The sequence below is a fragment of the Urocitellus parryii genome, chromosome 7, assembly GCF_045843805.1.
Source record: "Urocitellus parryii isolate mUroPar1 chromosome 7, mUroPar1.hap1, whole genome shotgun sequence".
NCBI lineage: Eukaryota > Metazoa > Chordata > Mammalia > Rodentia > Sciuridae > Urocitellus > Urocitellus parryii.
In genome coordinates this window covers 172380586-172407382 of record NC_135537.1, presented here as the reverse complement: position 1 = coordinate 172407382, position 26797 = coordinate 172380586, and the positions used below count along the sequence as shown (strand labels likewise).

At 46.4% G+C, this 26797-nt stretch overlaps 1 protein-coding gene and 1 long non-coding RNA gene across 2 annotated transcripts in view; one reads left to right on the top strand and one right to left on the bottom strand.

Moving 5' to 3' along the window:
- Nucleotides 1–11156: 11156 nt before the first annotated feature.
- LOC144255923 (uncharacterized) lies at nt 11157–18887 on the bottom strand. Its single transcript, XR_013344002.1, has 3 exons — nt 18799–18887; nt 16498–16567; nt 11157–11243 (listed from the first exon to the last, which is right to left on the bottom strand). It is a non-coding gene; the product is annotated as an uncharacterized LOC144255923 (long non-coding RNA).
- A 3380-nt stretch (nt 18888–22267) lies between these two features.
- Nucleotides 22268–26797, top strand: part of Rgs9 (regulator of G protein signaling 9) — a 72944-nt gene continuing 68414 nt past the window's right edge. The window contains exons 1-2 of the mRNA XM_077801004.1: nt 22268–22346; nt 24359–24455. The gene's annotated coding sequence lies outside the window, so the exon portion shown is untranslated. The remainder of the gene's footprint in view (nt 22347–24358; nt 24456–26797) is intronic.

The window sequence follows — 26797 nt, the reverse complement described above, 5'->3', positions numbered from 1 at the left end:
CTGTGCCTCTATCCCTTTCCCACTTCCGGTCCAGGCTTCTGTTACATGCGCAGAGTTTGTCTCCCTTGTAACCTGAGCTCTCATATGGCTTTGTCTCATCCTGGGCCCGATTCCACCCTGGGGTCTTTTCAAATTTGCCTCCCTCTGCTGAGTCAAGTTATCTGCAAGAATAATAATCTCATTGGCCCAGTTCATCTTTGACACCTTGTTCTAGGTTCTAGGTGGATCACCAGTCTATGGGTCAAGTTACATCATCCAAAATATGACCCAGGGTGCAGTGGGGATGTGGAAGGGGCTGTGTGGGAAGCAGTTCCTTTGCAGTGAGGCTTAAGTATGGCAAGCCACATCTTCTATTCATCTGGGAGAGGGATTGGGCACTAGCGTGGGAAAACAAGCAGCCCGCTTATCTTTCTTGCATTGGTTTATAAAATAAAGACTTTTATCTTTCTGCAAAGCTATCCTGAGTTTCTCAAGTTACTGGGGAGTCCTGCAGTAGACATGCCCTCTTAAATGTATTAAACACAGGGATTTCTGAGGGTATTTGACTTTAAGACTCTTGCGGCTCAGATTGAGGTTCACAGAGGCATCGCCTGGCAACCTTTATAAATGCAGAATCCAGACTCTCCCCTTACACACTGAATCAGAATCTGCATTTCAACGAGACTTTCAGAAGACTATGATGGGCATTAGGGTTTTTTTTTTTTAAATATTTATTTTTTAGTTTTCAGCAGACACAACATCTTTGTTTGTCTGTGGTGGTACTGAGGATCGAACCTGGGCCGCACACATGCCAGGCGAGCGCACTACCGCTTGAGCCACATCCCCAGCCCAGGCATTAGGGTTTGAGGAGCAGAGATGGTAGAGCACACTCTGGGAAACACTTAGGTCACTCAGCTCTGGGAATAAGAAGCGGGCATGTCCTTGGTCCTGACAATCCTGGGTGTCAGACCTGGGACCTCTCATTCTGTCATAGGTTTAGTTAGTATTTCAAATTTTGTGCTCTGTTTATGATTCTAATATTAATAATAGTAATAACAACTGATATTTATTGAATCATTACTCTCTTATCTCCCCTTAATATAACCATTCGAGGTAGGCGCTGTCATTGTTCCATCTCCATTTGATAGAAACCAAAGCACAGAGAGGTTAAGCAACTTAACCAAGGTCACACCAATAGTAAGTAGCAGGGTTGAGGTTTGACTCCAAGTAATCTGATTCCATAGACTATACTCTTCTTCCATGTATTACTCCAACAGTTTATAAGCTTAAACACATACACACACAACTATAATATGTGTTTGTATGCATACACAGCATACACACATATACTGTTTATATATGTGTACATATTACATATGTATATGTGTATGTATGTATGTGCATTAATATGTATGTGTGTATATATATGCATATATACATACATACATGCTTGGGATGTAGTTCAGTGGTAAAGCTGTCCTTAGCCTGGGAGATACTGTAGATTCTATCGCTAGCCCTGGGGTAGGAGGTGGGACTGAGCTTGTGTGTGCAAAGACAGTCTCAGGAGGCAAAGGAGAAATTATTACTCACTGGACATTCACCGCGGGTTATTCCTGGTTCTAAGGGGTTGTACGTGCACTGGCTCAGTAATCTCAAAACCAAAACCAGAACCAAAGAAGGAGCAGTTATTCTTGTTGATCAGATGAGAAAAAGGAAGCCCAGAGAGCTACCAAAGAAAGCCCAGAGCTGAGCGGCACATCTGGGTTTCAGAGCTGAGCGGCACATCTGGGTTTCAGAGCCAGCCCATCTAGCGTGTGACAGCGTCTTCGCCACCAGCCACACTCCAGGCCGTTGGTTGACATGAGGGTACGCTAGACAAAGCTCCAAAGCTCGCCAAATACGGTTTTCATTTTCCCAGGCTTTAGCGGTGCAGCCAAGTCTCGCTCCTTGGGACAGATCGTTCTGCTGGCGCGTCCCTGACCTGCGGGTCCCACCTGCGGCTCCTCCGGGTACAGGTAGGACCGGACGCCGCCCCCTGGTGGCAGGTGCGCGCCCTCGCAGCGCATGCTAATGAGCCCGCGGCGGCGCTCGCTGATTGGCTGGCGCGGGTTCCGGCTGCTTTGCCAGTCGCCGGGGGCGAGGGAGAGTCCGGGGGCCGCAGAGGCTCGGTGATCCCCCAGTCCAGCTTCTCGCTGGCCGCGTCAGGCTGCCTTGCTAACTTGGGGCTTTCCCCTTGTCCCCCGTCTGTGTTCAGGGTCCAGGATGACGACCCGACACCAGGGCCAGCAGTACAGGCCCAGGATGGCATTTCTTCAAAAGATAACCCGGTGCCCACACCTGGGCCCTGGCAGGTGGGCGGGGTCCGAGTCTGGGGAGAGGGAGCCGAGGAAATTCTGTGCAGAAGGGGCGGGCAGCCCTGCGGGGCCGTTCTCGGGGCTCCATCGTATGGACTAGTATGTGTTTCAATAATAATTTTAAAAATGTATTTATTTAGGTTTCCAATCTGCTTCTTGGTCCCGAAGGAAGAATCGGCACTGCGCGGGCAGAATGTGGGAGGGGCAGACACCAGTTCAGCCGGGCCCCTGGCTGCTCTGAGTCACAGAAGAACCCAGTCACCCACGTGTCAATTTCGCAGCTTCTGTAGGTTGCCATTTCTGGATCTGAAGTGTGATATTTGAAAGTAAAAACTTATCCCACACACATAGACCACAACATGCCCGCAGCTTCAAAGGCAGTGGTCACTGTCTCCTGTCGCTTGGATCCCTTGGTTGGGTTTGGGGCTAAATGTCAGGGGTTCTTGGTGACGTGGTCTGCATCATTTCCTCTCAGTCAGCCAGTCAGCCGTCCACGTGTGCAAATACTGCGCTGAGCATTGTTCATGTTCTGGGGACACATGGTGAGCATGACAGGAGCAACCCTGCACTCAATGACCCCAGAGGCTAAGGGATCCATCCAAGGGCAGCTTCAGGGTGTCCAGCCTGGGGCAATGTGGGTGGACTGAGGGCTAGACCCACCACAAGGAATCTTGTGGTGTCCTAGTCCAGACAAGCCAAGCTCTCTCGGTCCCATGGCAGAGCTGGAGGTAGGCCATATAGATGCTGTTGGCTTCCCACCCCAAACCAAGGACTTCAGCTTCAAGCTCTTGAACCTCTTGACCAGGAGGGTTACTCTGGCACTGTGAACATGACTGGCACTTATGTGACCTGAGTGCCAGGGAGTAGATGCCCCAGGAGCAGCCTGCAAATGACACTGAAGGTAAATATGAAGCTTCCTCCCCTCTCAGGTGGGGCTCTTCTGACAGTGTTCACCTGTTTCTCCTCCCAGTAGGATGCCACTCAGTGGCCCAGAGGGCTAACCTGCTCATGAATGTGCCTGTGTTGCTCTCCTTATGATCCCTGTCTGGGTCCCCAAGTACCTACTGTGGCTTCTTACACCAAGGCTATAGGTCTGCTATCTCCATTTTACAGGGTAAGGAAACTGAGGCAGGGGGAGCAGGGGGCCCAGGCAGCAGGTGCCATGTGCCCCAGGACCCAGGTGTGAGAATCCGGCAGGAGTGAGGGCAAGTTGTTCACTAATGCTGAGCTTACTGTGCAAGGGGAGTGTGAGGCTGGGCAGGCAGGAAGGGGGTGGATCATAAGGTCCCCTGAGCTTTACAAATGTGCTCCAGGTTTGCCTGAAGGGACCCACTGAGGAATTTGTAGCTGAAGAGTGACGTGGTCAGGTTCAGGTTCAAGAGCCCACTCTGATGTAAGCAAGAGCAGTGGCTGGGATGTCTCTTGTTTTTCCCAAGCTGTAGAGTCTTCCCTGACAACTCTGGCCACCTAGGAAATGGCAGCGTCTCGTGAGGCCAGGGAGAGCCATGTGATCCAAGGGCCCTTCCTTCTCCTGGGATTCCCAGCAAGCTCAAGGTCATGCTTCCACCTCCCCCATCTCAGGCTCAAGCTGCCCCTGTCTCCACCAGCCAAGCCATCAACATGTGATGCCTGGACTTGTTTAAGATGTGGTAGAGAGAGGGGGAGAGTTCGCCTGTCCAGGAGCTTTGCCTGGGGGAGTCAGCCAAGGAATGTAGTGGATGGAAGCAGGGGAGGCAGCCTGCCGTGGCCTCCAGCACCCATGGGCCTCCTGTTCCAGCTCCTGGAAGCTGCTGTGTTTCAGCCATCCTGGCCCCTAGGATAAGATGGAAAAAAAAAAAAGAAAAGTTCTCCAGCCCTTTAAAGTACTTTTGTACCTGGCTTAAGGAAACAGTTGGGCTTGGGTGAGGGCTACAAGGAGTAGGGATCTTGAGGAGGTCTGGGTGGGGTTGGAATTGCTTGAATCGTTCATACATTTCTCTGCTTAACGTTTATTGGGCACTTACTATGGTCTCAGATATTGTTAGACGCTGGATAACAAAGACTTCAAGACACAGTTCCTGTCTTCGGGTAACTTACAGTTTAGTAGTGGGAGATGACCATGGACACCCCATGGCCTGTCACAGCTGCAGTGGCAGACACTTGGAGGCTAAGGAAGTGTCTAAGTATGGGTATTTGCTTTATGCAGGAAGGAGTTCTTTCTGTAAGAAGATTCTGAAAAGCTTGTTGAGTTTTTAGGTGGGCCTAGAAGGATGTGAGGGTGTTCTTCAGGCAGATGGGGTGCCAGAAGCAGGTGTTGCGACAAAGAAGAAAGGAAATGTGGGTCTCGCTGTGGCTCTAGTACATGTCTGTTGGTTGGAGCCAAGTGGCAATGTCTGGCAGACAGTTTTTTTCTCTCAAGGAATATTCTGGAAGACTTGAGACACACATCGAACAGGTCATTGAGGATGTAACAAGAACAGGCTGGGCCCAGCTAACAGGTCCATACTGGGCCTGGGCACTTTGTGACAGAGATGTCACTGGGATGAGTCATCTTCTAGAAAACAGAGTGGTTTGGGATTATGATCGATGTCTCTGCACAGCCAAGTAGATGATGATGATTGTCCCCCAGGGAGCCCTCTCTGGTTTATAGGAAAATTCCAGTCCCTGAGTTCTGACGGAGGGTGACAGCCACTGAATGAGAGAAAAAAAGTGAGTCTGGGTGAGATGGGTTCAGAAGCCATTGATTTTTGACACTTTAGTGTTTAGTGACTGTCTGGGTTCTTTGAAGTTAGTTTTGTGTGTGTGTGTGTGGGGGGTTTGCTGGGGATTGAACCCAGGGCTTCATGCGTGCTAGGCAAGCACTCTACCACTGAGCTCCAACCCCGCCCTGGCTGGAGTCTTTCAATCCCTCCACCCCCAGCTCAGTTAACTGGAATCTGAGAGAGGGAACACTAGGCCTGGGATGGGGTCCCATGAGGTCCATTGATGACCCATTTCTTGAAACATTTGTCTGTGGCCTGGAGAAATAGTGATGGAGAAGTTGGGATTCTGGAAGAACCAGGAAGTTGTGCTCTGGTCAATAGAGGGGAAGTGGAGTGTGGAGGGGACCATATGCAGAAGGACCAGGACATTTCACTGGGCTTGAAAGAGGACAACCCAGAGGGATGCATGCAGAATGTGAAGATATAGAGGCCTGGAAAGGTCCCAGTATTCACCCTTTCCAGAGAGCTTTCAATCAAGATGGTGCATTAAAAATGTGGGAAAAAATAAAGTAATACCTGTTATGATTAAAAAATAAAGCTACAAAAAAATAAAGGTAGATTTTATTTTTGTTGTTTCTGCTTGAACAAGAAGGTCAAGACCACTGCTCCAAGACCATTCCAGACCTCAGTCAGTCAGATTTTTTGTACTTTTGACTCATTATGATTTTAATTTTTTTGGCACTAGGGATTGAACTCAGGGGTGTTTTACCACTGCTACATCCCCAGTCCTTTCTATTTTTTTTATTTTGAAATAGGACTTTGCTAAGTAGCTGAAACTGGCCTCAAACTTGTGATCCTCCTGCTTCAGCCTCCCAAGTCACTGGGACTACAGGTGTGTGCCACTGTGTCTGTTTTGATTCATTATACTTTTTTGGAGGGCAGGGGTATTGGGGATTGAATTGGGGGAACTCAACCATTGAGCCACAACTCCAGCCCTATTTTGTATTTTCTTTAGAGACAGAGTCTCACTGAGTTGCTTATGCATCGCTTTTTTTGCTGAGGCTGGCTTTGAACTCGTGATCCTCGTGCCTCAGCCTCCCACACTGCTGGGATTACAGGTGTGTGCCACCTCGTCTGGCTTGACTCATTATACTTTTTAAAAAAGGACCCCTTAAATGAATTTACATGGGGAAAGGGCAGAGGAAAACTATTCTGCACCCTAATGTTAAGGCCCCTAAAAATATACATGGAGCACATGTTCCCTTCTTCCAGCAAATGCATTTTGTGCAAAGTGAGACTTTCCTGCTGGAAAGAAATCTACCTTTCTTTTTTTGTGCTTTTGAAATAGCTCTTGTCAATTCTCATCGAAGAATTAGTTTCAAAGTCTTCAGATTGATTTCTTTTTCTTTTTCACACAAAGAGAAGGGAATGAAACGGCTGATACTTTTATCAGAGAAGTTTAAATTCTGAACTGGCAAAGCAGATAGGGACCTCTTCATCCTCTGCTGAGCGCCCTCTGCCTCCTTACCAGGAAGATGGTTGCCCCTCCAGCAAGGGAGGACAGTGTTTGGAGTGAAAGTTATTTATAACTTGAAAAGCTACCAATGAGAGGATGAAGAAGCTGGAACCCCTGTCATCAGAAACGAACATGACAGGCCGTGTGTGTGTGTGTGTGTGTGTGTGTGTGTGTGTGTGTGTGTGTGTGTTGGGCAGGGAGGAGAGGGCAGGTGGCTGCTGCTGGATCCTCAGTGATGCTGAGGTTGGTGGCTCCTTAGTCCCTGGCCATCCCCAGGAGCAGTGGCTGCCTCCTAGCTCCCTCTCTAATCCCCCCGGGACGGTCTCTTTGCTGTCCTCTCTGCTGCTGACCCCACAGCCGACCCTGTGGCCTGAGACACTGCCAGGCCCTGACACTGCAGAAGGCCAAGGACTGCAGCTCCGAGTGGAGCCACCATGAAGAGTTCCTTCCCCCAAACAATTCTGTGAGCCAAGAAAGTGTCTGTGCAGATGAAGTGTGCAGTCTTGCACGAGGAGCCCCAGCCGGGCCTTGCATGCTGGCTGAGCCCCTGGCGCTGTGCCCAGAGTGCGGGGGGCTGAGGCGTCCTCACAGTCTGCACCGAGCACCTGATCTTTCTCCAGACTGTGGTCAGCAGCAAGTGCTGGCTTAGCAACAGATCGAAATAGGAAGTCCCAACCCTTGGGGTTGGTCTAGGACATTGCCCCAGCTCCTTCCCTCCTGGAGAAGGTGGGACTCTTCCAGCCACAGGAGCGGCTGGTGGCAGGTGGAAGTTGTCCGACTCAGCTCTCTCCTGCGTGATTTTTTTCCTCTCCGATGCAACCAGGTGAGTCCACGCCTCCTTCTTGTCTACCTGGCTGCATCATGTCTTACACTTCCTGTTCCAGGAAGCATTCCCTGGGCACCCTGTCATCAGTGTCCCTTCTGAGCTCCTGGGTCATTTGCCCTGCATGGCTCACCTGGGCTGTGTGCTTAGTCATTCCTTTCTGTCTAACTTTGCTATCCAACTCCTGGAGGACAGAAATCATGTCCTTATTTGCTGCAGTCATGGCCCTGGGTGCATAAGCATCAGTCAGATCCTTTCAGGAAGGTTGTCCAGCTGAGTTTGTCTTATGGAGCTTTCGGCTGGTCCCTAAGGCCATACTGTGACAACAGTAACTTCTATCAGTACCACTCTCACCCCAGCTGCCACCCTTCCTGTTATTGCCTTTGAGATCATATCTGTTTCACATTCATTATTTTCATTTGATCTTTGCAATCATTCTTTTAAATAGATGGGTCATGTATTAATTTTTTTCCCTAGTAGATGAAAATACTGAGGTTCATAGAGGTCAAATAATCAGCCCAGGGTCACCCAGCTGACATTTTCTTTTTTTGTTTTTTGAATTTTTTAAGATGTCAATACATCTTTATTTTATTCATTTATTTATATGTGGTGCTGAGAATCGAATCCAGGGCCTTGCATATGCTAGGCAAGCATTCTACCACTGAGCTACAACCCCATCCCCACAGCTGACTTTTTCTATTTCTCAATTTCACTGAGGTGAGGAAAAACATTGAACTCATTGATAGCACAGGTGCATTCCTGCATGTTAAAAGAACTTGGTGAATTGAGGGCCTATGCAATGTTACATGGAATTGCAATAAATTGCAATAAATAGTTACTACAAGATTGCAACAGTGAAATCAGAATGACAATCTGGAAGCCTCTGGATTTGGTTGATAGGACCTAGACAGCTGGGTGCATTGAGGGGGCGCCAGATGCAGATATGTAACAGGCAGCTGGAAGTGGCTCTGAGCAGGGCTGGAAGGACCGAGTTCATGGGAAGGAGAGACTTGGGTTCTTACCGTAGTTCCCTGAGTGTACCTGGGAGCTCTAGCCTCCTTTCCTTTGCTTATTCTATACTCTCATCCTGGGAAGCCCTTCCCCACTCATCAGAGTTCAAAGTTGTATTTCCAGTGAAATTTCATGGACATGTGTATGTATATGTTCCAGCAGCAGGGCATAACGGAAATTTTTCTCTTCCAAAATAGGCTGCTTCTTTTGAATTTCCTGTTTCAGACACTGATACCAATATTTGCTCAGCAGGAAACCTTGGAATCCTGTTCTCTTGTCCTCCTCAAATCACATCCAGTCTCCAAGTACGAGAGAGTCCCCATCTCCAAGGGTGCTTCCAGAGACCATCCCTGCCTGCCTGTCCTCACTGCTTCTGCCTGGGCCTTTGCTGTATCCAGTAGGCTGTCCTGCCATCTCTGCAGTCCTTTTGGCTACCATCCATAATCTTGCAAAACAAGGCAAACTATGACGGTCCCCTTTCCCCAAGAGCTTCCTGTTGCCTATAGAATGATGTTAAGGCCTTCTGTGTCCTAGGCCCACTGCTTTCCCACCCACACCATGCCCTTTTATACCCTCAAGCCTTTGCACAACATCCCTTGGTCTGGAATGCCCCCCTTTCTCTGTGGCAGACAATAAATTCTCACCAAACAAACATTCCATGTGCTCTTTTAGTTAGAACTTATGGGTCATGTGTGGAGGTGATATGTGTGCACGTGTTCGTGTGTGTGTGTGTGTTTGTGTGTTTTCCAAGTTGAAGAAATGTGAGTTATTCATGTTTTTCACTCTTTGTCCTGCACAGAAATCAGGAATGCATGGGATGGAATGAGAGGAGCTGCAGGTGGTACCAGCCCAGATTGCTGAGTCATTATATCAAAGGAGGAACCTGGGCATTGCTCAACTTGAGTTAGTGTATGTGGTAAACCTTTGTTACTGCAGCATGACCTAATCTGTCCTGACTAATACACTCTCATTTTCTACCAGCTAAAAGCTTCATCTTTTAAGTCCCAGCTTAAATGCTAACTCTTTCTTAAAAGCCTTCAGAACCAACCCATCCCGAGTCAGAATTAATGGCTCTCCCTTTGTGCTTTCACAGCATGTTTAAGTCATGTCTGTTTGATGCTTAATACATATTATCATGGTTGGCTATGTACATGCAGGGTTAGTGACACAGAATGATTAAGAGTGTGAATTCCAGAGCCAGACTCACTGGGTTCATATCTCAGCTCTGTCACTTAGCACGGGGACCTTCAATGAGTTACTTAATCTTCCAGGACCTTGGTACATGTTTGTCCCCTCAGTACCCACCAGAGTACCTGATATGATAATTAATTGTTAAACAGTACCTGTTTGCAGTCTCTGTTTTGTCTCGCAGACAGAAGCACCAGTAAAAGACACGCAGAACCAGAAATGGGAATCAAAATGCAAAGCCAGGAAATCAGCGGCCTTCTACAACCTACCAGGTGGAATAGCTCATGGTCCAGGTGAGGTCTGCAATAGGCTATAGTTTTCTCCTACAAATTAATTCCTTCTGCTGGGACAGAACTCTAAAAGGGAGGAAGATATTAGATCTACTGCTTCAAACCACTTTCCCTGAAGTCATTGTTTTTATGTATGTATCCAGATGATTTTATGATTTTGTTTTTTTCCACTATTGTGATAAATTACTTTGATTGATTTTTAGAATATTAAATCACCCTTGCATTCCTGGAATAAACTCTATAGATGGAAGCTTGGTTTTATTTGCTAGACTTTGCATCTATACTCACTAATGAAAAACAATTTTTTTTCTCTTCTCCTGACACCACCCACCAGTTTTTGGATTCTACAACACCAACTAGGCATCCTGTATTTCCATCCAATTTTGACACTCATTTCCCAGAGTCAGCATCAGTTCCAACAGATTGAAGGGCTCAGTCCCACAAGACTGCCACCACTTCAGATGCCAGTCACAAGTCCTGGACCACTGGTACTTCTGAGCAACGGGCGATAAATCAGGGAGTCCCATGACTTCTCTTCAGGTTCGATAATTTGCTGGAACAACTCACAGGACTCAGGAAAGTGCTTTTCTTAATGTTATTGGTTTATCATAAGAATACAACTCAGAAATAGCTGAATTGAAGAGATACAGAGGGCAAAGTATGGGGGAAGGGGCACAGAGCTTCTGTGCACTCTCTGGGTCCATCGCCCTCCCAGCACCTTGATATGTTCACTAAGCTGGAAACTTCCTGAGCCCCTTTATTTAGGGGCTTTTATGGAGGTGCCATTACACAGCCATGAATAATTAAATCACCAGCCAGTGGCGACTCACTCAGCCTCCAACCCTTCACCTTTCTCTCCTCCCTGGAGGTTGTGGAGGAGCCTGAAAGCTCCAACTGTCTAATCACACCTAGGTTGTTCTGGTGACCCCCATGTCCCATCCTGATGCTACCCAGAGGCCTCTCAATAGCATACAGAAGACACTCTTGTCTCTGTGAAGATTCCAAGAGCTTGGGGAGTTCTTAGAACCAAGAGGAACTAAGGACAAAGACCAACTATTTTTTTTGTTGTTGTTATACAACAATGATTGACACTGGTCTATGATTTTTTCCTTTGTGCAATAACCTAGTCCAGTTTCTTTCTTCTTTTTTTTTTCCTATAGAGGTTATATTGGCCATATAAAAAGAGTTGGGAAGGGTACATGAATTTTTCTATTTTCTGGAAGAGTTGGTGCAAGTTTGTTATTCTTTAAATATTTGAAAGAATTAATTGATGAAGCCATCAAGTTGTCAAATAATAGATTCAATTTATTTATTGCATATTGGATATTCTGATTTTCTTTTCTTTTTCTAGTCCATTTTGGAAAGCTGCATTTCTCAAGGAATTTGTCCATTTCATTCAAACTGCCAAAACAAACAAACAATAAAGTTTTTATTTTTTGAGGTACTGGGGCAAGTTGTCAATTTTTTGATGTAAGACAATATTCTTTTATCTTTTTGATGTCTGTAGGGTCTATAGTGATGTCCTTTCTAATATTTGGAAGTTTGTGTTTTCTATTTTATCCATTTAAATACACTATTTTCAAAGAATCAACTTTTTATTTTCTTATTTTCCCCTAATGTATATTTGTTTTCTATTTCACTGATTCATAATCTTTATTATTTTCTCCCTTCTATTTTTCCTTAGATATATTTTTCTATTCTTTCGTTTTTAATATAGAACAAACCATTTTCAGCCTTTCCATTTTTATAAGGTTATAAATTTCCCTGTATGCCTACCATTAGCTATATCCCATGAATTTTCATGTAATGTCCTTTTTTTGGGCACAGGAGATTGAACCCAGGGGTGCTTAACCACTGAGCCACATCCCCAGCCCTTTTTATTTTTTGAGACAGGGTCTTGCTAAGTTTCTTAGGGCCTTGCAAAGTTGCTGAGGCTGGCTTTTTTTTTCTTTTTAAAGAGGAATAAAAGTTTATTCTGGGGTTCATGGTTTCAGAGATCTGAGGCCACAGATGACCAACTCCATTGTCTAGGCCCGAGCAAGGCAGAACATTGTGGTGGAAGAGTGTGATGTGGGAAAGCAGCTCAGGTTATGGCACCAGGAAGCAGAGAGAGACAGCGTCACTCAGCAAGGATAAAATCTATATCCCAAAGGCACACCTCCAGGGACCTACTGAGGCTGGCTTTGAGCTTGTGATCCTCCTGTCTCAGCCTCCTGAGTTGCTGGGGTTGCAGGCATGTATTTGAATGGAAATTTCAGATTCACTAAGAAAAGAAAACCTGTATTGGTCAATACATTTTCACAAACAGAATGTGGTATATATATTTTAGAACATAAAATTCTGGGGTCAGGGATGTAGTTCCAGTGGTAGAGCACTTGCCTCATATACATGAGGCCCTGGGTTGGTTCCCCAGTACAGTAAAACAAACAAATAAAATAAAAATGAAAAAACTTCTGCCTAAAGAAGATATACTTTGTATCCCATAAATACAATACTGTCCATGCAGATGGCTCTCTGAAGAAATGTGTGTGACTTCGCATCGTGTGGCCTTCATTCACAGACCTCCCGACCGTGACCGGGTTTCCTTCTTCTTGCCAAGGTGTCCCCCTCAATTCAGTTCATCTCTGCTCAGGCCAACCCAGCCAGGGCCTCCCAGGCAGCTTTCTGGCTTCCTTCCTTCTGGAGGGAAGTCCTCCCTCAAGTCCCCAGTCTCTTTCCACATGTTGTTCCCCGAGTTGGTCTGGAGCCCGGTGTCCAGGCTGCTCTAAGAAGTGGCCTGGGCCTGGCAGCAGGGCCTCCCTTTGATGGCACCATTTGTCAGCTGTGCTTTGGCCTCCCATGGAGAGGACGGAAAAGGCTCCTGTCAGTGACGATCTGGCAACCAGAGCTTGCCCTGTTTGGGAGGGAGGCGGACCGTTAACATCCTAGCAGCCGCCATTCACTGAGCACCTACTGATGCCAGGTTTCCTGCTGGAGACTTCTGGGTGGTGTCTTGTTTATCTTCACAACAACTCTGAGGAAAATGCTATTACTGTCCAATACTGAATAAGGAAGTGGAGCTTCCAAGAAGTAATGTGCCTGCGGACACCGGCGGTCAGTGCAGAGAGGCCTTGCATCAGGTCTGACTCCAGGGCTAGCGCCACTTCCGTGACCAGCTCACTGCTGAAACCCTGGGACTCAGCTCTCCCGTTTCCCTGGAATTGCAGGAGCTGGACAGGATCAGAGAGCTGGCCCAGCCAAGCCCCTTGTTTCTGATGAGGAGACCAAGACTTGGAGCAGGTTAGTGGCCTGACCAAGGTTACACTGTGAGGATGGACAGGCCGGTCCTCACTCTCATGTCTCTGGAGTCCCTTCTCTTACTGTTGGCCGTCATTACAGGACTACTCTCCTACAGTGGGGAATTTTGGCTGTTCTGTGGACCTAATCAATATGTTGGTCTCTGTGTCCATTTCTCTTTCCCAGAAAGGTGTCAATAACAGTTCCCCTTGGACCACCAGTGTGATGACTGCTTCTCCGACTCTCAAGGTGGGGCACTCTGCACTGACCATGACCTTCTTTACTACCTGTGTTTTTTTCCCACCTCTTCCACACTTGGCGAGGAGGGACTGAAGCCTTGACTCAGAGTGTGTCTTCTTTTGACACTGACTTTCCAAGTCTGCCCAGCAGCTTTGCACTCGAGGTCATACCAGGCTGGATGTGGATATGCTGCAGCTGCTCTGGAACGACACTGGCCATCCCCTTCTTCAGGGTGATGATGTTTCTCCCACTTTGCTGGCACTGGCTGAGGTCACAGTGCTGCGGCCATCATGAGTGTCTGTTTGAGAAGACCCAGCCAAGCCAGAATTTCTTGGTCTTTGCCTATGTAGCAGCAAAGACTATTCTACACAATAGTCCTTTTGTGCCTTGACAAGAGTTCCTAAAGGTAGCACATGAAAATAGTACAGAGATGGTTAATTCTGTGCATCAACTTGTCTGGGCCAAAGGATGCCCAGATAGTTGGTAGCACATTACTTGTAGGTGTGTCTGTGAGGGGGTCTCATGAAAAAATTAGCATTTGAATCAGTAGACTGAGAAAGATGGGTCGGCCTCACCAGTTTGAGTGGGCATTATCCAATCAGTAAAGAGAACAGATGAAACAAAAAATAGAGAAAGTTGCTAGGTGTGGTGGCGCATGGCTGTAATCCCATGGCCTCGGGAGGCTAAGGCAGGAGGATCATGAGTTCAAAGCCAGCCTCAGCAACTTCGAGGTGCTCAGCAACTCAGTGAGACCCTGTGTTTTATTAAAACACAAAATAGGGCTGGGGATGTGGCTCAGTCTTTGAGTGTCCCTGAGTTTAATCCCCAGTACTCCCCACTGCAAAAAATGGAGAAAAGGTGAACTCTGTATTCTTGAGCTGGCACTTTCATTCTGTCCTGTCCTTGGACGTTGGAGCTTCTGGTTTTTGGACCTTTGGACTCCAGGACTTAACCACTGATAAGCCCCTTCCCTGAACAACACCCATATGAGGCCTTCAACCTGAGACTGAATTGCACCTGTGACTTCCTGGTTCCCCGGTATGTAGATGGCATATTGTGGGAATACTTGGCCTCCACAGTCACGCAAACCAATTCCCAAAGTAAACCTCTTCTCTGATCTCTCTGTATGTCCTATTGGTTTTGTGTCTCTGGAGGATAAGATACTTCCTCTTTCTATCAGTGGGAAAAGTATTCAGTATCTTATTTCAAATATCATAGTTTATAACATTAAACAGGCTACATTCACATATAAGAGAAACAAAACTTTTATGAAACAATATTTGTGATGTACTTAATTACATGTATAATATTCTAATCCATTTTATTCCATTAAAAAAGTATTAACCCCTCCCCAGAGAATTAATTTTAGGACCCCCCCGTTTATCATGGGCAGTAGGAAAACACTGCTCTATTGTGCTTGTCTTTTTTTTTTTTTTAATTAGACCTAAAAATGAATCTGAAAGCCCTATCAGGCCTCTAGCACAATTCCACAAATTCCAAATATTTAGAAGCTTTGTGGGCTGAATTTTGTCCTCCCTCTAAATTCATACGCTGAAGCCCTAACTCCCAGTAACTTAGAATGTGACTGTATTTAGAGACAGGGCCTGTTAAAAAGGTAAAATGAGGTTGTCAGGGTGTTCCCTAATCCAGCATGACCAGTGTCCTTACAAGCAGAGGAGATGAGAGACACCAAACATGTACACAGACCAAGGGAAGACCATGTGAGGAAGAGAAGGCAGCCACTGAGAGCCAAGGAGGAAAGCCTCAAAAGAAACCAAACTTGATGACACCTCGGACTTGGACTCTAAACCTACTGAACTGTGAGAAAATAATGTCTATTGTTATTTCATTATGACAGTCCTTACAAATGAATACAGTACTATTAGCCTTTACATATGATTATACTGTCCCCTCTTGGAATTCTCTCCACCTCCAGACATCCAGTTCTGCATACACACTTGGCCCTGTATGAGCTGGTCATCAAAGACCTTGCCATACTACCCACACCCAGTGGCAGCCACTCCAAACTACCCACACTTCTCCAAAGATGAGTAGTCCCCACCTCTCTGCCTTTGCTACTAAGGCTCCCTCTGCTGGAAGCCCCATCTCTTCTTTTCAAGTTGATAATCATCTCTTCAGCTTCTGAGGCTCACCCCAAGCGTCATTTCCCTCTAAAGTCTTTCCTGAGCTTCCGCTGCCCAGAGACAACAATTTCTCCTGTGCACAGAGAGTCTCCTTAGTAGGCCCGAGACTGCTCTATTGTGCTTGTCTACTTTTTTTTTTTTTTTTTGGAAGCGCTGCTTCCAAGGTTGGCCCTTGGCTGGGATTTAGGAGCTTGAATTTTGAGAGCATTCCTTGATTCCCTGGTAACAGAGGCTCACTCTGGCTAGGCTGTTAGTGCAAACTGTGGTATATGTTGAACACCTGCTTTCCTTCTGAGACTCTGGAGGAAAGTAGGCCTCCTAATACATGCTGTGCAGAGGGTGCCTATACCACCAGTCCCCAAAGAAAACTCTGGAAACTATTTATAATGAACTTTCTTAATAGACTTTTCAAACTCATCCTGCTGGAGGAATGAAATATGTCCTGTGTTGAGTCCACTGAGAGAGGACTCTTGGAAGCTTGTACCTAGTGGCTTCCAGACTGCCCCATGTGCCTTATCCCTTTGCTAATTTTGCTTTGGATTCTCTACACTGTAACAAATTACAGCCAGGAGAATGGCTATATGCTGAGTAGTGCAAGCAAATTTCTTGAGCTTGGGGTGTCTTAGGAATCCCCAACATACCTGTCACATGTTCTACCACATGCCTACATACAGATTTCTTGCATCAACATCTTGAACCTTTCTCTTTTTTATTTTAAAATTTATTTATTTTGGTACTGGGGATTGAATCCAGGGGCACTTAACCACTGAGCCACATCCCCAGCCCTCTGTATATTTTTATTTAGAAATAAGGTCTCACTAAACTGCTCAAGGTCTCACTAAATTGCTGAGGCTGGCTTTGAGCTTGCAATCCCCCTGCCTCAGCCTTCAGAGCTCCTGGGGTTATAGGCGGGCACCTCTCACCTTGAACATTTCAATGCTCTACTTTCCACATCCCTAATTCATGTTGTTACAAAGGGTGTTTGTCTTATTTACCTTTGTCACTCCTGGGTTAGCATGACACTCAGTTCTGTCACCCATCTGAAGGTCTTCTCAGGTGGCTCATCTAAACATTACAGTTCACAAATATTGGCTTCAGAAGCTACATTTGTAACCCAACATTTCAGAAGGATAAGAGAACAGGAAACAGATATCTAGCGGTGTAAACATAAGTCTTCCTTTTCTAGAGGAGTCTTTGTGGCAGTCCATAAAGTTCCTTCTTCCCCAGCTGATGGCTTAGATGTAAGGAGTTGAGAACCATACCAGGCAGATATAGAAATCAACCTAGCTTAAATGCCTCATTCCCACAGGAGATGCCGTGTGTGTGTGTGTGTATGTGTGTGTGTATTTTTTTGGGGGGTATATATGTATAGTGTATGTATGTATTTTATATATGTATGTATATATATTTCTGTTCCAACTTTATAGACGTGGCTTCCAGAGTCCCTGTAGTTATAAGAGTCACCAATAAGAAGACAGCCCACAGTTGTGGCTTCCTATCAGAAATTATAGTTCTTCCAACAAGATGCAGTTGACCAATCAGGGCCACTTTTACCACAAGTGTCATTCCTGGCAACTAAATTGACATATCACCTTAATAGGTTACCAAGGGAACAGAGAGAGTAATGGTAGCCAGGCTCTAAGATGGCTCCCAGTGACCCCCCTGGGTCCTGTATTCATGCCTTATCACTCTCAGTAGGGCCAACCTATGCTATCACTAAGCTACTGGGGAAAAATGATGATGTGAGAATTCTGCAGCTGTCATAAAAGATACTATAGCTTCTCAGTCTCTTTTATCACTTGTTCAGCACAAGCCAGTGCATGTTTTGAGAACATAAGCAACCTTAAGAGGCCCATGGAGAAGGAACAGAGGACTTTTGCCAAGGGCTATGCCAGTACATCTTCTTGGAAGTGGGTCCTCTATCCACATCCAAGTCTTCAGAGCAATGTAGGTCTGAGCAGGCGGGACTAAGCTTGTGATCTCTGACTTTTCTCAGAGTCTTCCCTACAGCTTAAGACTTTGGCTTCAATTTTTTTTTTTTCTTGATTCTTGGAAATACTGTGTTTTCTTCTAGGATCCTCATCATAATTCTATGCTGATTCCTTTACAAACCCAGTGTTTCCACTTGGCCAACCTCATATTATTTTCAATTATTACACTCACTGTTTTATAATTGCATATTGGATAATAATTGCATATTGGCAATGTTTGCTCAATACTGTAACATTATTTACTGTCTATGATGTATGTAAAAGGAAGGGCAGGGAGGATAGACTATTTCCTTTACACTGCTTGTGGTACTTTTTCTTGAATGCTCACAGGACTGAAACTATCCTTACTGAAATCTAGTGAGACCATTTCCAAAAAGTAGAACTGCCTTTTGGGAACCGAGAGTGCCTGTGCCCAGGTGACTGATTTGTTTACATCAGCATTCGCCAAAATGTGTTCTTGGAAAAAACACGCTGGAAGATATTAATAGGGTGTTACTCAAAGGTCTATGGTCAAAATGCTTGACAAACGCCAGACTAAACAAAGTTAAGTGAGTTCCATTACCGCAGGCCTTTACAGAACAATTTAACAGTCATTAACTGAGTTAAGAAATTATAGAGTTCACATCCCAAACTTATTTGTCTCGTTTTCCCCCCACAGGAACACTGTGGCAACGCTTCTTTATACAAAACGGTCTCAACACGACAGTGTCAGAAGCATATCAGTTTCACAAACGAACACAGACCTCTGAACAATCACAGGGGACAGGAAGGCAGAGATGATCCTCCTTTAAAAACTGAGGACACCCAAGTTCAAAAAGGTTGCGCGGTTTTGTTGGCGCTTTCAGAAAGAGGTTTGGATCGGGAAAGAACACAGGCAAGTATTCTAAAATGCTGAGTTCCACTCTTCTCCGTAAGAGACCTTGCCTTCATGTCCTCACCCTTCTGTCCCAGAGGGAGGGCATTATGAGCCTCTTTCCTAGGCGCACTGTTCCTTCCCCCGCATTCTTCCAGGCTCAAAATCCTCATCGGCTGACCTAAGGCATCTATCTGTCCACAATTAAATACTAAAGTGCTTTTTCTTGTAAATTTTTAAAGGGGGTAAGACAGTCTTTGTCTCAGATACACCAAAAATGGGCCCTAGGCCACGTACTTTTAAACTGAAGAGTCGCCATTATATTCTACGAGGGGTTGTAAAAAGGATAAGGGCCCGGCGCTTGGGGCACTAGAGCGCCCCGAGCTTCCAGGTGGCGCCTACTCTCCGCCCCGCAACTCCGCGGCGTGCGGGTCCGCGCCCACCCCGCTCACCCGCTAGTGCGCCGGGAGCCAGAGGCCAGAAGAATCCTAAGCCGACGTCCAACCCAAGACTGGAACCGGCGCGGGGGCGGAGCCGGAAGTGGGGGCGGAAGCCCGCCCCCGGAGCCTGTTTCCCCTCTAGGACACGGGAGGTTCCGCATCTCTGTGGTCCGGGCTCCACCGCGGCGCTTTGGCTGGGAGAAAAGGGGCGGAGACCCAAGAGCGTGGGTTAGGCTCTCCAGGGCCCCTTTCCTATCCCTTCCTACCTGAACGCACCTGGCAGCACCTGCAGCAGAGGATCAGAAATTGCTTCTGTCACGATTTTAAAAAAATCAAAATGCAGGAAGACAACAGGCCACCCCCAAATTCAACATTTTTCTGTTTTTTTCCTCTTGCAGTGTATGCGTTCATACTTCATTAAAAAATGAGGCGAAGTCTGACTTTCGTGAACCATACAGCCGAAATGCCCCCCACCCCCCGCAAAAAAAAAAAAAGTTTCACATGTGAAGCGTCTTTTGAACTTGAACCCAGCTGGTGCCAGACTCATGCTCAGGTCTCTTTTTCATGGACTCCCCTTTCTTGTCCCCGAATACCACAGGCGTGAACAGGCACACTTGTCCTTACTTACACTCACCCTGGGTCCTCAGCTGGCTCATTTATTATTTCAAAGGTTCAAGTTAGCCAAATTTTACAGGCTCTCATTTGTATTTTCTGTTCTAAAAAAAAGAAAGGGGAAACTCTGCATATCTAACAAACTACCCAGTCTAGCAAAGTTAGGTTTAAACTCTGCATTACATCCCACACAAAAACGAGTGATGACATTAGTTCATTCTGGGCAAACAGAATGTAAGTTATGAGTCCTGTTGAGGAACTTGGTGTTTTATATCAAAAGCCATTCCTTGTGTTTACATTGTGACCCCCGGGATACCACCTGTGGAAGATTTACTTTAAGCCAACAAGGACACGGAGAAGAGCAGGTGCATTTGTGAAGTGATTCTACAATGGACAACTGTTGATTTTGCTTGTCCAACGTGCCAGTTTTCCTTTTCCTGGCTTTAACCCTAGGATTTTTCTATGGGAAACTTGCTGGCACACTTTTGGGGTTGGCACATGATGCAGGCTTGGTCAGTAAAACACAGGCTCAGGAGCCAGACTACAGGGCCCCAGTACTGGCTCTGCTGCTTAACTGGTGCAGGATCTTTTGCTTCTTGTTAGCTTCTCTGAGTCTCAGTATACTCATTCGTGTAATGGGCACATTAATAAGAGACACCTACCTCATAGGGCTACAGTGAGGACTGAATGAGTGAAGCAGTTACAATGCCCATGTACCATTATCTGTTTTTTTTTTTTTTTTTTGGTACTGGGGATTGAACTCAGGGGTACTTAACCACTGAGTCACATCCTCATCCCTTTTTATCTTTTTATTTTAAGACAGGGTCTCACTAACTTGATAGGGCCTGGGTAAGTTGCTGGGACTAGCCTCAAACTTGCAATCCTCCTGCTTCAGCCTCCCGAGTCTCTGGGATTATGGGTAGATCCACTGCTCTTGGCCATTATTCTTTTTTTTTACCTCTAGGGCTCTGGCCAATATTTCCTATTTCTGGCAGTTTCTTATCAAATTGCCTTTCTTTAACTCTTCTTTTTTTCTTTCCACATACTTCAGTGTCATTTACTTCATTCTCCCAAGAATTAAATTCCATATCTTCCTTTCCTACTGAAATACCCTGAAAATAGAACTGTGTGTTATCCACCTTTGTACCTTGGGTGCTGAACACAGATCCTGCTCCAGAAATGATGCTCAATAAATGTTTGTTGAACAAACTGAATGCTCTCTAACACAGCATAGAAGGTTGGATTAATGAAAATGTAATAAATCCTGATGATTAAAGAAAGGGTAAACAGAAAGAACCACAGGAAGCTAGAAAATTTTCTTGCAAAAACTCCTTGATCCACAGGGATTGCAGACTCTAGTTCTTCCTAGCCCTGGACTTGTTCCCATATGTGGTCAGATGATTTCTAGGAACAGACTTGGACTACCTATGGCCCACTTTTGGAATAATGGCTGCCCTTTTCTGCCCTATAACTCATCTCTTCCCTTGTGGATTGGCAGGAGAGATAGCTATTCTCTCAAGAGAGATCAAATCTACATCAGGAGATCTGCAAGCCTTACATGGGCATGGCAAAGTGGAGAATGGTCTTAAGATAGAGCAAGATACTCTGGATGGAGGAGGTAGGTCAGGCTAACTTAGAAACCCTTTCTAATTGGTGATTGCTTGGCTTCTGATGATACCAGACTGGTAATATGAGCATCCATTTCTGTACCATACCAAACTCTCTTGGAGCCACATCCACCTGAGACTTAAAAAATTCTTAGAGTTGGAAGAGATAGACAGGAGCATTAGTTTACAAATGAATATAGTGTAGATCTCATTTACAACTTTGGACCTCGAACATCAAGGCTACAAACACCCTAAGGACACCTAGTTTCTTGCTCCTTGAGATAATCTGTTTTTGAACCAAGTCCTAATTGGTCTTTATTTTTATTTATTTTTGTGGTGCTGGGAATTAAACCCGGGGTGCTCTATCATGAGCTACATTCCCAGCTCTTTTTATTTTTTAATTTTGAGACAGGGTCTCACTAAGTTGCTGAGGCTGACCTCAAACTTATGATCCTCCTGCCTCAGCCTCCGGAGAGGCTGGGAGGCCTGGAGGTTTTAAGATAATGCAAATGGGCAAGTAGATGCTGGGCTTAGAGTACAAGTTATGGGAGTTCAAGCTCGAAAGATGGCCCGGCTTGGGTAAGGGCCAACATATGGCCCTGTACATCGATGGCTAAAGGGAAACAGATGCAAAGATCAGTGGCAGGGAGGAGGTCAAGGACCCATAAGACTCAGGAGTTTTCTGGGTCACTCACTAGTGAGATCACCCAGGATAATAAGAGGAGGATGTGGGTAAGGTGCCAAGTTCTGGGGGAATTCTGGAGGAAGACAAATGAGAGCAAGGAGGATGGGGTGTGGTGCAGTTGGTGCCTGAGCCTCGAGGAGGAAGTGTTCAGCATGAAGGGGGAAGAGTAATGGCACAGAAGTGTGGGGGGGAGGGGCTCCTAACGCCAGCCTAGAAGTAGGGGCAATGACAGGGGAGCAAAGCAATCTTCCTGTGGTGGGTGTGACATCTCAGGGGACAAGCCCAGGTGCACTCTGGAAGAAGATGTGGTGGAATGTTCCATGAGGACCGAGAGGACCATTCATGAAGAATGCTCTTGAGGGCCCAGCAGAAGGACAAGGCCAGCAGCGGGAGGGGGGATGGGTGAGAGGTGGTGGAGTAGGGCTGGGCTGGGAGCCTGGGGGAAAGTCTAGGAACCTTGGTGTTGGGCAGCCAGCTTGTGCCTGTTGGCCAGAGCTTCTCATGTGCACCTGTTCTCCACCGCGGTCAGTGATGTCCCAGAAATCAGCAGTGTCACCAATCACATCTGCTCCTTGCTCCAAAACAAACCTGGAAACAACTGCTTAGAAGTCCCTGGCTTCCCTCGCTCTGGATGAAACTCGCGGATGGGGCGGCGGGTAAGAAGGGAGGCATCTCCTTAGATGGCGCCACTTGGCCTGGGGTCTGAAGCAAGGAAGCAGAGGTGGGATTCATTTGTCAGAAATACGCAGGAGGGAATTTTCCACAGAGCAGAGCAAGAGAAAAGAGCTGAAGGTGGGACTCCACCCCTGCTGGCTGGCGGAAAAGCAAACCCCGAGCCTTGCTGGAAAGGAACCCTCACACTGAGGCTCAGTGACGCTGAGCCTGGAAAGTCAGGTTGGGCCAGAGAGAGGGACTCCATGCTGGAGCCTGGTGGGGGCCACCGAGGGCCTCTGAGCAAGGGAGGGGCAGCGTAGCACAGCTCCCCAGGAAATTCAGACTTGGTAAACAGCAGTGTTCTCTGGGTTTGTAATTTTAGAAAACTGAGATATAGTTCACATGCTGTGAAACTCACCCCTTTAGAGTGAACAGTTCAGTGTTTTGGTCTATTCCGAGGTTATGCCCCAGACTTATTGGCAGTCACCCCCATTCCCTCCTCTCATAAGGGTTGGTAGTTTTTTGGGGGGTACTGGGGATTGAGCTCAGGGCACTCAACCATTGAGCCATATCTTGGTCCTTTTTTTTTTTTCGTATTTAATTTAGAAACAGGGTCTCACTGAGTTGCTTAGTGTCTCACTTTTGCTGAGGCTGGCTTTGAACTCATAATCCTCCTGCCTCAGCCTCCTAAGCCACTGGGATTACAGGGATTTGTACTTTTTGCAAAACATTCAATTTTGTGTGTGCTGGTTAGCTTGAATTTTGAGCCCAGAAAGGCTATCTACTAAAGACAAAAGAGAGAATGGGAAAGAGCAGAATTAGCTTTCTCAAGGTTTGGTTAGTGTATTGAGAGACAGCAATAGACAGATGATAGAAAGATTGACATATTGCAAGATAGATAGACTGAGGAGGATGTGGGTAAGGTGCCAAGCTCTAAGTCCAGAGGTACTCACATTGTAGGAATCACTAAATCTCACTCTGTTACCCTTTAGGGCTCATTGAGTTTTTAAAGATTCTATTTAGAATATTGAAATAATGGGATTTTTTTTTAAATGGTATGTGAGTATGAGTGAGAGAGGGGAGAGAGAGGGAGAGAGAGAGAGAGAGAATTTTTAATATTTATTTTTCAGTTCTCGGCGGACACAACATCTTTGTTGGTATGTGGTGCTGAGGATCGAACCCGGGTCGCACGCATGCCAGGCGAGCGCGCTACCACTTGAGCCACATCCCCAGCCCAATAATGGGATTTTTTAAAAAATATTTATTTATTTATGTATCTTTAGTTTTAGGTGGACACATTATTTATTTATTTATTTATTTAATGTGGTGCTGAGGATCGAACCCAGTGCCTCATGCATGCCAGGCGAGCACTCTACCACTGAGCCATAACCCCAGCCCAGGATTTTGATTTTCTTTTTTTAAGAGAGAGTGAGAGAGAAGAGAGAGAGAGAGAGAATTTTTAATATTTATTTTTTAGTTCTCGGCGGACACAACATCTTTGTTGGTATGTGGTGCTGAGGATCGAACCCGGGCCGCACGCATGCCAGGCGAGCGCGCTACTGCTTGAGCCACATCCCCAGCCCCCGAAATAATGGGATTTTAAGATGGGGTGGGGATTTTGACATTTATTAAGTGTGATTCTTCTTACTAGTGAAAAACAAGAGAATCAAAGAGATAGGTAACTTGATCAAAGTCACCCATCCAACCAATCCATAATAACAGAAGGCAGATCAGTGATTGTGTGGGAATAGAGGGGGAAGGAGTCAAAAAGGAAACTTTAGGAGTTAATGGATATATTCCCTATGTTGATCTTGATTGAATGCATTACTTTATATGTGTGTGTGTGTGTGTGTGTGTGTGTAAACTTACAGGATTGTATACTCTAAATATCAACAGTTTACTGTATACCAATTATATCTTTTATTGTGGTTAGTACTGGGGATTGAACCCCGGGGTGCTCTATACTAAAGCTACATCTCTAACCCTTTTTATTTATTTTTCTATATTGAGACAGAGTCTTTCTAAGTTGCCCAGACTGACCTTGAACTTGTGATCCTCCTGCCTCACCCTCCTGAGTTGCTTGTGCCACCACTACTTATTCCCCGATAAAGGTAAACTTTCAAAAATTACATTGTAAAAAGCTACCCACCCCGTCAGAGGCCGAGTGGGGACCAGGACGCACATCCTACGTCTTGAAGACTTCACATTCCACCTTGACCTCGGCTCCACCTTAAATCCAAAGCCTATTTCAAGTTGTAAAAATACCTTTCCCACAGTGCTATATAAAAAGAATTCTATACTTCCAAGTTTTCCATAATGAGAAATAATTACACCCTTTTGAAAAAGTCGCAGATGCCATTCAACGTTTCCAACGTGACTTGGTCCCTGGAGAGAGGGAAGGGCCCACTGCTGAGCTGGGAGGCGAGGAGGGAGAGCAAGGCCTGACTTTGTTCTCTTTAGCAATGCTTGTGAAAGCTCTCATCTCCGAATGCACCCAGTGAATTCAATGTAGGATAAGAAGGATAACAGGGACTGTGTTCTTATTACAGGACTGTGTTTTGTGGTGGTGGCTACTGGGCTAAAACAGTTTCTGAATAACCCACCCCTGGATGAGGGGGAGGCAGGAAACCTCCCGGAAAGTGCAGTTCCTTTATTCCCCTCTACATAACCCAGCACAGGAGCCACCAGGTGGGGCCAGCTTCCGGAGGGCTGATATAGGTTTTCTGTGGAGAAGGGGGAACGAGAGAGAAGGGTGGGTGTAGTCAGCCCTACCACCGTTTCCTCCAGCTGAGCTGACCGGAGAGTGGGCCCTGCAGGCTCACTTTGTGGTTCATGAGACCCTGTGGCTTCCCTACCAGCGTGTTCCAGAGCTGTTACCTCTCCAACAGGAGCTGGGAAGAGACATTCAGCATCTAAGAGAGTTTCCCCCGCTCTGTATGGTTTATTTTTTAGAATGGCAAGTGTAATATAGACTTATAACAACTTCAAACGAGTCCAAATTATAGGAGTGTAAATGGTGGTACAGCGTGTCCAGTGGCCCTGACGCCATTTCTGTCAGGGAGATGTCTGTTCACGGAGGGGTAGCAGTGCTGTCATGGAGCTGTCGAAAGTGCTGGGGGACACACACAGCATGAGTGGGACACAGGATGAACAGAACTTCTGTAGGACATCTCTGGGCATCCACACCATAACAGATATTTAACCCCTTGTCCTGTCTTTTCATAATTTTCCTTCCCAGTGTCCCTTCATCCCCCCAATCCTTTGCATTTTGCTGCCTGACTTCATGCTCCCAAGGGCTGACCCTAAGAGACCGGGCCACCCAGCCTTCAATGGATTCAAGTCAGGGCTGGACAGAGGGAGGCACCCACAGGAGACTGAGGACAGAATGAAAGAGAGAGATGGTCATTTATTTCCCCAGCTTCCTTTCTAGCAATGACCGTGCCCCTCCAAGAAGGCAGTCCTTCCACCAGGTGCCCCTCCAAGAAGGCAGTCCTTCCGCCAGGGCTCTGGTTCTGCCTCCCTTTGGGTTTGGGAAATGGTAATGGCTTCTGGCATCTGCTCCCCTCTGGACCCATCTGCAGCTCCAGTGGCTCCTTCATGGAAGTCTCTGCCTGGAAGTGGTCTCACCCTTCCCTCATGTTGGAATGAACTATTTAAGGTTCTGTTCATCATTTCTCCTAGACGGGGAGAGGGGCACGGGAGTGGGGAGTGTGCCTTAGGCTTGAGAGCCCAGCACTTGGCACAGTGGGTTGAACTCAAGCACTGAGTTGGCTGGGGGTGGAGAGACACTTTACTGAGAGGCTCTTGGACCCGGGTTTTAAAGGGCATCGATGCTTCTGGTGGATGACACATCGTTGTACCACGATGAGGTCTTTCTTATTCTTTGGGGACAAGGTCCAGGACTACATGGATCACAGTGTGGGATATTCAGGGCAGCGTGACTCCACTTGAGGCCCTGAGTCACACCCTTTTGTTGATGCTGTTGAGAACACCAAGGACAACAGTGGCCATGACGTTGGTGTCATGTGTCCTCATCTGAGTCACAGGACTGGAAGTTAGTACTGTTCCCTCTGCCTTACTGCAAGGTAAAGTTGACCGAGGCGTGGTTTATACATAATGACATGCTCTGATTTTAACAGTACAGCTGAATGAGTTTTGACAAGCACATCTCCCTGTGGAGGTGAATTTGCTCTTGTCAAGAGCAGAGCATTTCTGTCACTCTGGCAAGTTCTCTCACGTCCTTTCCTCTCTAACTCCACACCCAGCCTCTCCAAACGGCAGCACCACTATTGTGGGCTGGTGTCCAGCGAACCCTTGTCCCCACCCTCCAGGCCTTCTGATCCTTGCCTCTGCCCCTTTTCTGGTTGCTGTTGTCTGTGGGGTAACCTTGTGTGCCCTCTCACCTGGTTGGCTTCCCATCTTCCTTCAAGACCCCTCCTCCAGGAAGCCTTCC